Source organism: Delphinapterus leucas, chromosome 20 (genome assembly GCF_059928025.1).
Source record: "Delphinapterus leucas isolate spDelLeu-1000000601 "Yukka" chromosome 20, BTC_Dleu_Yukka2, whole genome shotgun sequence".
NCBI lineage: Eukaryota > Metazoa > Chordata > Mammalia > Artiodactyla > Monodontidae > Delphinapterus > Delphinapterus leucas.
In genome coordinates, this window is record NC_143148.1 from 6,082,871 (window position 1) to 6,093,793 (window position 10,923).

Below are 10,923 nucleotides of genomic sequence, written 5' to 3' on the forward strand. Positions count from 1 at the left end.
TGTTCTGTCTCGTCCCACTGTCAGCTTCTCTGCCTCCCACCTGTGAGAGCACTCTGTGTTTCTGGTTCTTGTCTCTCTCATCTTCATCTCTGCCTTTCATTATTATCTCTGATGCTTCTCACCTCAGTCCTTGCCTCTCTCTTTATCCCAATTCCTTGAGAGAGAAGGGACCTGGCTACCCAGATTCTTTGACTCTTGATGTTGAGAGGGCTGAATTCTGCATCCCACAGAGGATGGAGCTTGAGAAAAAGAGTCAGGTGTTTGAGTCTCTAAAAGGACCCAGTCTACTCCCCAAATGCTCTTAAAACAAGTACTGTATTGGTGTATTCTCGGGCCCATTGAGAAGCAGAAAGAGCCCTAGTTTTCTCTTACCCAACTGGTTTCAGTTCCCTTTCCCTGTTCCTTTGGTGTATCATTTTCTTTGGAGGGTGGGGGTTCACCACGCATGGCTTGCAGGATCTTTCCCAACCAGGGATTGATCGAACCCGGGGCCCCTGCTGTGAAAGCACTGAGTCCTAACCATTGGACCAACAGGGAATTCCCTGGTGTATCTTGTATGAAGACCTTTAGAACCAGAGTCACTCTCCTCAGGAGACCAGGGCTTAGAACTGTCCACAGCAAGGACCACAGTTGGTGTAAAGTCCAGGTGAAAAAACATATCCCTGGGGGCTGTGGAGCTAGACAAGGGCACGCTCAGTAGAATGGTGGGAACAAAAGACTCTTTGGAGAGAGTCACAGACAACTATGAGGTGAAGAAATGAATACTGCAAACATACACAACTCTTTTGGGATGTTTGGCTGTGGAGAAGGAGAGCCAAGGAACTGGTTGGAAACTAAGGAAGAATGTGGAGTGGAAGGGTAAACTTAAAAAGAAAAAAAAAAAAGAGGTTCTAGACCTTATTGGGTGCTGTTGGGAATGATGGAAGGGAAGGGAAAGATTTGATGCTGCAGGAGAGAGAGCAGATAAGTGAGGGAGGGAAGTTCTTGAGAAAATGAGATGAGTGGGATTCAGAGGACAAGTAGGACAGGTCTTGGGCAGGGATACTTGTTTTCAGATCGCGGAGGTGAGAACAGAGAACAGTGGTGCAGTGGTGCAGTGGTGCAGGTGCATGTGCATCTTGTTTCTCCATTCAACCACTGATGGACCTTTGGTTGTTTCCACCTTCTGGCTATTGTAAGGAGTGATACTATGAACATCTGTGCACACGTTTTCGTTGGAGTGCCTGTTTTTTCTACGCACCGTTTGCCCAGTATGTCCTCTTGGAGGACAAGAAATTTATCTTCTTCAGCTAAGTAATCTGCCTGGGAGGTGTCTTGCCTATTAGCAATTGTGGGAGCTTCTGTGAAACTGTAATGACAGTAAGGAATATATATTTGGTCCTCATCCCTGTTCCTGGCACAGAGCTCCCTAAGCCCTTGGAATTCCCCGTGAGGAGAGCAATAAAGGTGCCTTTTTGTTATGTTAATGAGGAGGCTTCTGAAGATCACCTAAGGATGGGGGGATGGTCACCAGAGGAACCAACCTTATGAGTAGAGGGTTGGAACTTTCAGCCCCACCCCTGGACCTATGAGTGGCTGGAGAATGAGTTCCATCAATCCCGATCAATGGCCAATGATTTAAGGCCAATGATTTAATCAATCTTGCCTATGTAATGAAGCCTCCATAAAAACTCAAAAGGACGGGGTTTGGAGAGCTTCCAGGTTGGGGAAAACCCAGAAGGCTTCCACGTGCCACCATGGCGAGCCCTAAACTCCACGGGTACTGTTAAAAAGGAGACAGTTGGGGCTTCCTTGGTGGCAGAGTGGTTAAGAATCTGCTTGCCAGTGCAGGGGACACGGGTTCGAGCCCTGGTCGGGGAAGATCCCACATGCCACGGAGCAACTAAGCACGTGTGCCACAACTACTGAGCCTGTGTGCCACAACTACTGAAGCCCGTGAGCCTAGAGCCTGTGCTCCACAAGAGAAGCCACTGCAATGAGAAGCCCACGCACCCCAACGAAGAGTAACCCCTGCTCGCCGCAAGAAAGCCCGCGTACAGCAACGAAGACCCAACACAGCCAAAATAAATAAATAAATTTAGTAAAGAAAAAAAAAGGAGACAGCTGGCCCCAAATGGAGTCACCTGTGCCAGCAAACCAAGACTTAATACCTAACCTAACTGCAGTTTCAACCCTCCCCTCCCCCTCCCCCACCCCCCTTCCCACAGAAATGTGACCTTTAACCAGCCAACCTGGAATTTCCTGCCTAGTACCAGGAGGTAATCCACTGATAGACCCCTTTCTTTCCCCTTGTGGGGGTTGACCTTGCCTGAAACAATGCATTCGCTGTTAATAATCCCCACCTTCCACCCTTACCTCTACCTTTACAAACCTTTCCTTTTCTTCAGCTCAATGAAGTTCCTTCCCCATTTGCTCCATGGGATGCTGCCTGGTTCATGAATTGTTCAATAAAGCCAATTTGATCTTTAAATTACTCAGTTGAATTTTTGTTGTTTAACAGTACGGAAGATCCTTTGTTCAGGACCTCGCCCTATGTGTCTCTCGCTGTTGATTCATAGCCTTTAATATCCTTTGTAATAACCCAGTAATGCAGTGAGTAAATGGGTTTCCTGAGTTCTGTGAGCCACTCTAGCAAATTAATCACACCCAAAAAGGGGATGTCACAGGAACCTCTGATGGTCAGTCAGAAGCCCAGATGACAACCTGGACTTGTGATTGGCATCTGAGTTGGAGGAGAGAGCAGTCTTGTGAGACTGAGCCCTTAACCTGTGGGATCTGATGTGATCTCTGGGTAGAGTGTCAGAATTGAATTGCAGTGATGCCCAAAACTTGGCCTCTGTGCACGGGTGCCGAATTGAATCTTGGAGACAAAGTTTTGGGTGAAGTAGAAAAGGATAGCTTGGGACTTCCTTGGTGGTGCAGTGGTTAAGACTCTGCACTTCCAGTGCAGGGGGCACAGGTCTGATCCCTGGTCGGGGAAGTTCTGCATGCTACGGGGTGTGGCCAAAAAAAAAAACAAAACTATTAAAAAAAAAAAAAAAGAACAGCTTTATTGCTTTGCCAGGCAAAGGGGGACACAGTGGGCTTGTGCCCTGAAAAACTGTAGGACCCAACCTGGGGGGATTTGGGGAGGAGTTTTATAGCAATGGTTCAAGGGCAGGGTTGCTGATAAAAATCAGGCCTCCACTCCTTTAATGTGGACTCAGGAACTCAGGGAAGGTCACGGAGGCTGGAGTCTATTCCCTACAAACAAGAAACGGGATACACAGAAAGGCTTCCATGTCCAGGAGCCCCACAGTGTCCTGCTTGGTTTCACTAGGACACCCAGCTGGTGTTGGAGAATTGCTTGCTTTGGGAAGAAATCCATATATTGGAATTAGGATCAGAATCAGACCATCATACCTCCCAAAAGCCCCTTCCCACTTTCTTCCTCGTTGACCAAACTCTTTTTCATGGCAGCCATGCATCCCTCCCAGAGTCTAAATCTCCAGTGGAGGAACTAGATTATACATTTAATTTAATTTTAATCCATTTACATCTAATAGCTGCATGTAGCTAGTGGCCACGGGCTTGGCCAGTGTGACTGAGGGCTGCCCGCTCTCCTCTCCCATCACGTCTGAGCTGATTAAGGCTGTTCTGGGTCCAGTTTGCCTGTGTGTTCTGGCCAGAGAGCTGGCTCACAGGCCCCAGGGAACATGAGGGAATAAGCACCCTCACACTCTCCTGTTTGTCTTCGTATTCCCAGTTTTCTCTCTGCCTTCGACAACTGTGTTTGTGATATAGCCATTAACATTTCCTGATCACCTTTAAAACCTCCAAGAGGGACATCCCTGGTGGTCCAGTGGTTAGGACTCCTAGCTTCCACTGCACGGGGTGCAGGTTTGACCCCTGGTCGGGGAACTAAGGTCCCGCATTCTGTGTGGTGTGACCAAAAAAAAAAAAAAAAAATCAGGGGTCAGCAATTTAAAAAAAAACAAACAAAAACCTCCAAGAGACCTGTATGTCCTCAGCCCAGAAGTGCAGAGGGTCACAGGGCATCAGGAACATGGAGGTAAGTGAACTGGATGTTTAAATTCCAAGGAGGTTCCAGCGCACCCCCAAAAGGCATTAACACAGGCATTGTGACAGCATATCCTTAGCTGTTTGGAAACCAGGAGTGATCCCTCCCAGATCCTGTTACTCAAGCAGCCCCAGATCTACCTCCCCTTCTGGTCCCTCAGCTCTGCTCCTTTGGAAGTCGCTAAAGCTTGGGAAACTTTGCCCAGGTCAGAAAATAATCCATGAGGGGTAAAGAACTGAGAACTTCAGCTCTCAGGTGACTAAGAGGGAGTCCTGGGGACCCAGACTCCCAGCACTGAGGGCTTCCTCTCTTTGAGCCTCTGTCTTCTCACTTGTAAATTGGGTCTATTAACAATCCTTCCTGTGCAAGATTGTCCGCACAACGAAAAGAGACATTGTGTATTCGCACCACGAAATGCTCCTCCATGGGAATGCACAACTGTGGCTGAATCTCATGGACATAACATAGAGGGAAAGAAGCCAGGCGCAAAAGATTCCATCTACATGACGTGGAGTGAGGATGCTGTTTTATCCCCGAGTGTGTGTGTAGGATGTCTGGAAGAGGGCAGTGGGGACATTCTGCTTCTTGATCTGGGTGCTTGTTATTCAGGTGTCTTAACATTGTGAATATTGGTTGGTGGGACATTTATGATATGTGCAATGGTTTGGGTGTATATTACATTCCAGTGAAAATTTTACTGAGAGAGAAAAAGGAGGGAAGGATAGAGAGAGGTGAGCGATGGAGAGACAAGAGAAGGAGGGAGGGAGAGGAGATGGAGGGAAGGAGAAAGGAAGAGAGAGAAAAAAAGGAAGGAGCGATCAGAGGGATGGAGAAACAAGGAAGGCAGGAAGGAACACTTTCCTGGAACAGCGAAGGTAAAGAAAGGGTGCGTCTTAGAATCTTCTGTAGCTGAATGGATGATGTGGGGTGAGCTGATACAGGGTTCAGTAGAGTCAGTGGAAATCATTTCTTATCCTCCCCCACCACCCCCGTCCGCACATCTGGAGGCTGGGAGAAACAGCAGCACCACAGACAGAAATAGCCTGGTTCCAAGCATAGTCGTCAGTGACCTGAAGCAGCTGGACAGTGCCGGAGCCAGAGAGGCCGCCATTGACAAGTGCCCTCTGTGGTCAATACTATTTCCGTGGGCTGGAGCTGGCCTCGGTCTCCCAAGCCTCAGAGTAGCCAGGGCCCATGATTCCTGGGACCCTGACATGATGGAGGCCCCACGTCTGTCCCACCCAACCCCAACCCGTATATCAGAGGGTGTTGAGACGGCTCGTGCTAGCTCACAGAAATCTGTTAACATTTCAGGATTTTTTTGTTTATTGAAGGATAGTTGATTATAATACTTGCCTCAAATGGTTTTCAAGGGAGTTAATTAAGAGTAGGCGTGAAATAGGAGCCTGGGGGTGGGGGGGAATGTCACTTCAGGACCATTGGGAGATTTTTTTTTTTTGGCCGTGCCATATGGGGCTTGTGGGATCTCAGTTCCCTGACCAGGGATTGAACCCAGGCCAAGGCAGTGAAAGCTGGAATCCTAACCATTAGGTCACCAGGGAACCCTGGGGGGCATATGTTTAAGTCATTTGCGGGGTCCTGAGCTCACTGAGTCAGAATATATGGGAGTGGGACCCAGAAATCTCTATTTTTAGCAAATGCACACAGCTGATTCGGATGCACTGGTGCCCCCAGACCCTTTCGCAGGAGGCTTGGATAGGTGATAAGAGCAGATGGTGGAGGAGGTTTCTGGCTGTGTGCCCTTGGGCACCTTCCCTCAATGGGTCTGGTCCCCAGGTCAGAGCTGAGGTCGAAGGTCAAGGATCCCCCTGTTGCCGCCTGAGTCAGTCATACAGACCCACAGCTGCTGCTGGTTCAGGAACAGCTAAAACTCACCTCAAATTCCAGTGTGCTGGGCAGACCCTCTCGCTTAACCTGAAGGGCTACACTGTGAGGGACAACTTGAGATGTTCCCATTTTACAGATGAGGAAACAGAGGCTCAGGGGAATCAATAACACGCAAGTAACCGGCTCCTACCTGGGGGACCCAGCCCATCCCTCCATCCCCCCATCATCCTCTCCTCCATCTTCTGACTCAGACTGTTGTGTTTCTCCCACAAGAGGCTATTCAGGCCCTGGTCTGTTGTGGAGGCGGACCCAGGACTCAACGTGGACAACGGGAACTTTGGGAAGGGAGCCGGGAGTAGGGGTACAGAGTGAAAGCCATATATGCAAGAGTAACATGGGCCTCGAAAATTTTTCTGTCAGAGCTCTGAAGGTGATGGACCCGAGGGTCCAGGGCCCAGGCATCTTCTACAACACACAGGGGTACAGGTGCCCAGCCCCTCCCCCCTGAGACCCAGGGGTCCAGCTCCCAGCCTCCTCTTTCCCCAGTGACCTACTTACCTGGCTCTGCTGACTCCATGCTGTATCACTCTGGCCAGGAAACAGCTCTTCCCAGGCCTCAGTTTCCCTCTTTGGAAAATGAGACTCCTCTCTTGCTTCCCTGGCAGAAGATAGAGCTGCTGAAAAGGAAGTCCTTCTCTGGCTCTTTCTGTCTCTGTTCCCCTCTGGGGAGAAGGGTAGGAGCAGAGAGGAAGCGGGGTGGCGGTGTCTTCAGCTGGAGGGATGCGGTCACAGCCAGACAGGGCTGTCCCTCTCCTCCTGGCCTTGAAGGTCCCCCAGCTTCTTCCCAGAGGCAGGTGGATGTACAGTCATCACCTCCCTCCCTCCCACCCAGGATTTCGGCAGAACATGGGTGTTTGGGAGGAATGGCCCTGTGTAGCCAGCTGCAGCCTGTGCAGGGCTCTGCCAAGAGTGCTGGGACACAAGCCCTGGAATTCCTGGAAGTCCAGAGGCAATCTGCTTCCAGATTTGGGATCTTTGCTCTTCCTGGGAAGCCTTACCTAGGCTCCCACGTCCCTGGGAACTCCCCACCCTATCCCTCTCAGCTGCTGGGTAGTCAGTGGGGGAGGGCGGTAGAATCCCAGCTCTGGTCTTTCTCCCTCCCCCCTCTTCCCATCCTCCCCTCTCTCTCCCTCCCCCTTCCTCCTTCTTTCCCTCCTTCCCTCCCCTCCCCCCTTTTTCCTCCTCTTCTTCCTCTTTCCTGTCTCCATCGACCATTCTGACTCTCCATCCCAATCTCACTCATTCATTCACCACGTATCTATTGAGCACCTACTGTGTACCAGGCACGGGTCCAGACCCCAAGGAAACAGAGTCACCAACAGCACAGGCAAAGGCTGCTGCCTGTGTGGAGCTTGCATTCTAACAAGGGAGACACATATTATACAAAGAGAATCAACGGGCAAGTATACTTTATGTAGGAAGGTGACAAATGTTGTGGGGAAAAAACAATTAGAGGGTAGAGAGGGTCAGGAGTCCCAGGGTGGGGCTGGTTTCCATATTAAGCAGGGTGGTCAGGTAAGCCAGCCTCCCTCTTTCCTCCCCCCCTCCCTCCCATCTTCCCTCCTCCCCTTCCCCCCTCCCCCTTCTCCCTCCTCCCTCCCCCCTCCCCCCTCCCTTCTCCCCACCTCCTCCCCCTCTTCCTTTCTCCTCTGACTCTCAGTGTCTAGATTCTCCCAAAGCACTTCCCTCCCCCTCAGGACACCTTGCAGAGAAATCATACCCCTGGACTCAGGCATTTAACAGAACACAGACTTCTTCAAGTTGCTTCCCTAGAACCCTCACCCTCCCTAGCTCCAAAAGGAGGCAAAGGTAGTCAGAAGTAGCTCAGACGAAAGGCTCAGTGGGTCTGCCCCCCACATCTGCTGCCCACCTCCCTGTCTCCTCCATCCTCAGGGTTTCCTCTCCAGCCTTTGTTCTCCCTCACTCTGCGGGTCCCCGAGCACTCCGCCGGTCCCACCGCTGCTGCCTGCATCCAAGCTCACACTCTGCTCTCTTTCTCCCAAAGAAGACCCTGGTATGAACCCGACGCCCACACACCCTAGCCAAAAGCTCCTAGTCTCTCCACTCTGTGGGTCCCTCACAGGCACCCAGAGCTGACCCTGTCTCTCCCCTGCTCCCAGACCTCCCATGGCTCCCCAGCACCCAGGACAAAGTCCCAGCCGCTGAATCTGGCATTCAAAACCTGCGTGGGGTGGACCCTGCTATGCACCCACCCCTGTACGTCACCCTTTCAGCCTCCACAACATCAACTCCCAGGTACTTTCCGGACTGTCTAGGATATTCCTTGTCTTGGATGCCCTTCATGTTCCACCTTTCAACCCCCAGCCCCACCCCCACCGTCCTTACCCTGACTAACTTCTCAACATTCAGGGCTCACCTCCTCCAGGATATCACCTTCTCCAGGAAGCCCTCCCTGACTCTCCTGCTGGGTTCATGCGTCCTTGTCCTCGAACTGGTCTGTGATCCTCTGTTTACACAGCTGTCTCCTCCACCAGACTGGCATCTCCTCAAGGGCAGGGCCCGGGTCTGAGTCATTTCTGTGTGCCCAGCATCGCCCAGCTGAGAGCTTGGCCCACGAGGGGCACAGGAGATGTCCCTATAGGGAACAAATGTTCCTTCCCTTGCCTTTTCTCCATTTCGGCCTTATTATCTCCCCACTTTCGCTCTTTGGTACTGTGTTCTGTAAACCACAGCCTGAGGTTTTGCGATGTTGATGGAAGTCTTGGGACGGCCACTGTGGACCCAGGGTAGGGACCTGAGATCAGCCACCACTGGAGTGGAGGATTCTGGGAGAGATGGCTGTTAGTGAGGGGAGCAGGAGGTGGTCCCGCCGCTACCAGTCCCTGCCTCCTGTGGGAGTGCCCACTTGGTATGTCCTTGACTTTCAGCTCTTGTCGTGGCTGCTTCCAGCCTTGGTCATCTCTCCCTGCAAGGAATTCTGGGAGAATGGACTTCTGGGTCTGAGGGAGGAGAGGTTAGGTTTTTGAACTCCTGGTCTGAGGGGGGAGGGGCTGGGGGCCTGGATCCTGGGTCTGAGGGAGGAGGGGCTGGGGGCCTGGATCCTGGGTCTGAGGGAGGAGGGGAAGGGGTCTGGACCCCTGGGTCTGAGGGAGGAGGGGATGGGGGTCTGGATCCTGGGTCTGAGGGGGGAGGGGCTGGGGGCCTGGGTCTTGGGTCTGAGGGAGGAGGGGCTGGGGGCCTGGACCCCTGGGTCTGAGGGAGGAAAGGCTGGGGGCTTGGACTCCTGGATCCTGGTGGAAGAAACTATTGGGGTTTAAAGTCCTGGTTCCTCCTCCCTCATCCACACTCCGGTTTTGGAAACATTTGGTTTTATACAGCTGCTCCACCCGGGCAGGGCGGGGTGGGGGACTGGGCAGCCAACTGCCCGGCTTCTGAGTGGAGCTCGGGCTGCCACCACCCCCCCATCCTGGGTTAGAGGAATCACCCTCCCCTCCTACTCTGGGCTGGGCTCCCACTGGAGGACCCATCATCCTGACATAGCCAGACACCAGGCGGTGGCCTAGCCTCCCGGCAACGGCGTCAGAGACTCAGAAATGGCCGGCCCTGCCCTGGCGAGGTGGGCGGGGTGCCCCTGACTGGGGCCCTGAACTAGCCTTCTTCTCCCTGACAGCCAGGTTCAGGCAGAGACCCAACCTGGTGTGGGCGCAGCACACCCTGCCTGTCCTGGGAAACCCAGGGAGTGAGGACTTGGCATCTTGCAGGGGAAAAGCTCCAGAACAGGCTGGAAGAGATAAAGCAGCAGGGAGACATGAGGACTTAGAGACAGAAAAACAGAGAGAAACAGTATGAGAGGGAGAGAGAGTCAGAGAGAGAGAAACACACACAGAGATAGAGCATCAGAGATACACTGAGATGCAGAGAGATGGAGGTAGGAGAGAGATTGAGAGAGAGACAGACAGACAGGTGCAGAGAAAGGAGAATCAGGCAGCCACTGAGAGATCAGGGAGAAACAGAGAAACAGAACATGGGAGACAGGGAAAAATAAAAAGCTAAGGATACAGATAGAAACAGAAAGAAGGAGATAGAAGTATACAAAGAGAGACACAGGCAGAGAAACACAGAGGAAGGAAGAGAGAAAAGAGAGAAAAAGGATGAAAAAGTCAGAGAGAGAAAGAAAGAGGGACACAGAACAAGAAAGTGAGGAGATGGAGAGTCAGAAATTTAGAGACAGACACAAACCCAGAAGGAAGCAGGTAGAAATGGAAGCCAAGGAGAGAGACTGGAACACAGAAAGAAAGAACCAGACAGGGAGATGGACAGAGAAACGAAGCCAGGGAGACAGAGACAAAATGATAGACTCAGAGAAAGACAGAGACAAAGAGAGAGGAGATGGTCAGGTACAGAAATACATAATCAGAGTCACAGACACAGGGAGAGAGACAGACGTCATCAGTTCATACTAAGAGGAGCAGAGAGAAAAAACTAGATACAGAGATTTTTTTTTCTTTAAATCATGAAAAGAAGGGCATGGAAACAATGACATTTATCACTGAGTCTTCTAGTCCTGAGGAGCTGGGGACTCGGACACCCCAGCACCCCTGTCTCTTTGGTCTCTGAGCAAGGCCACTTCTTTTGCTCTGACTCAGTTTCCCAGGCTCCCTGGGGGCAGCTGACCAACAACTCTGAGTTTACCCTGGAGGCTCTGAGGAGACAAATCCCAATGTCCCAGACCCTGGCACCTATGCACGCGCTTGTGCCACGGGCGCGCGCACGCGCGCGCACACACACACACAAGCACACGCACGTGGGCCCGAATCAATTAGGCACTGAACGTTCAGACGTTCACTCACAGCTCCAGTTCCAGACAGAAGGCCTCCCAGGCCAGCGCACACACAGTCACACCCGCAAGCACTCACGTGTATGCATTTGATTGCATCTGCCAGTGGCCGCCACCAGTCCCCGGGGAACCCAATCCCAGACGGATTCTGAGGATC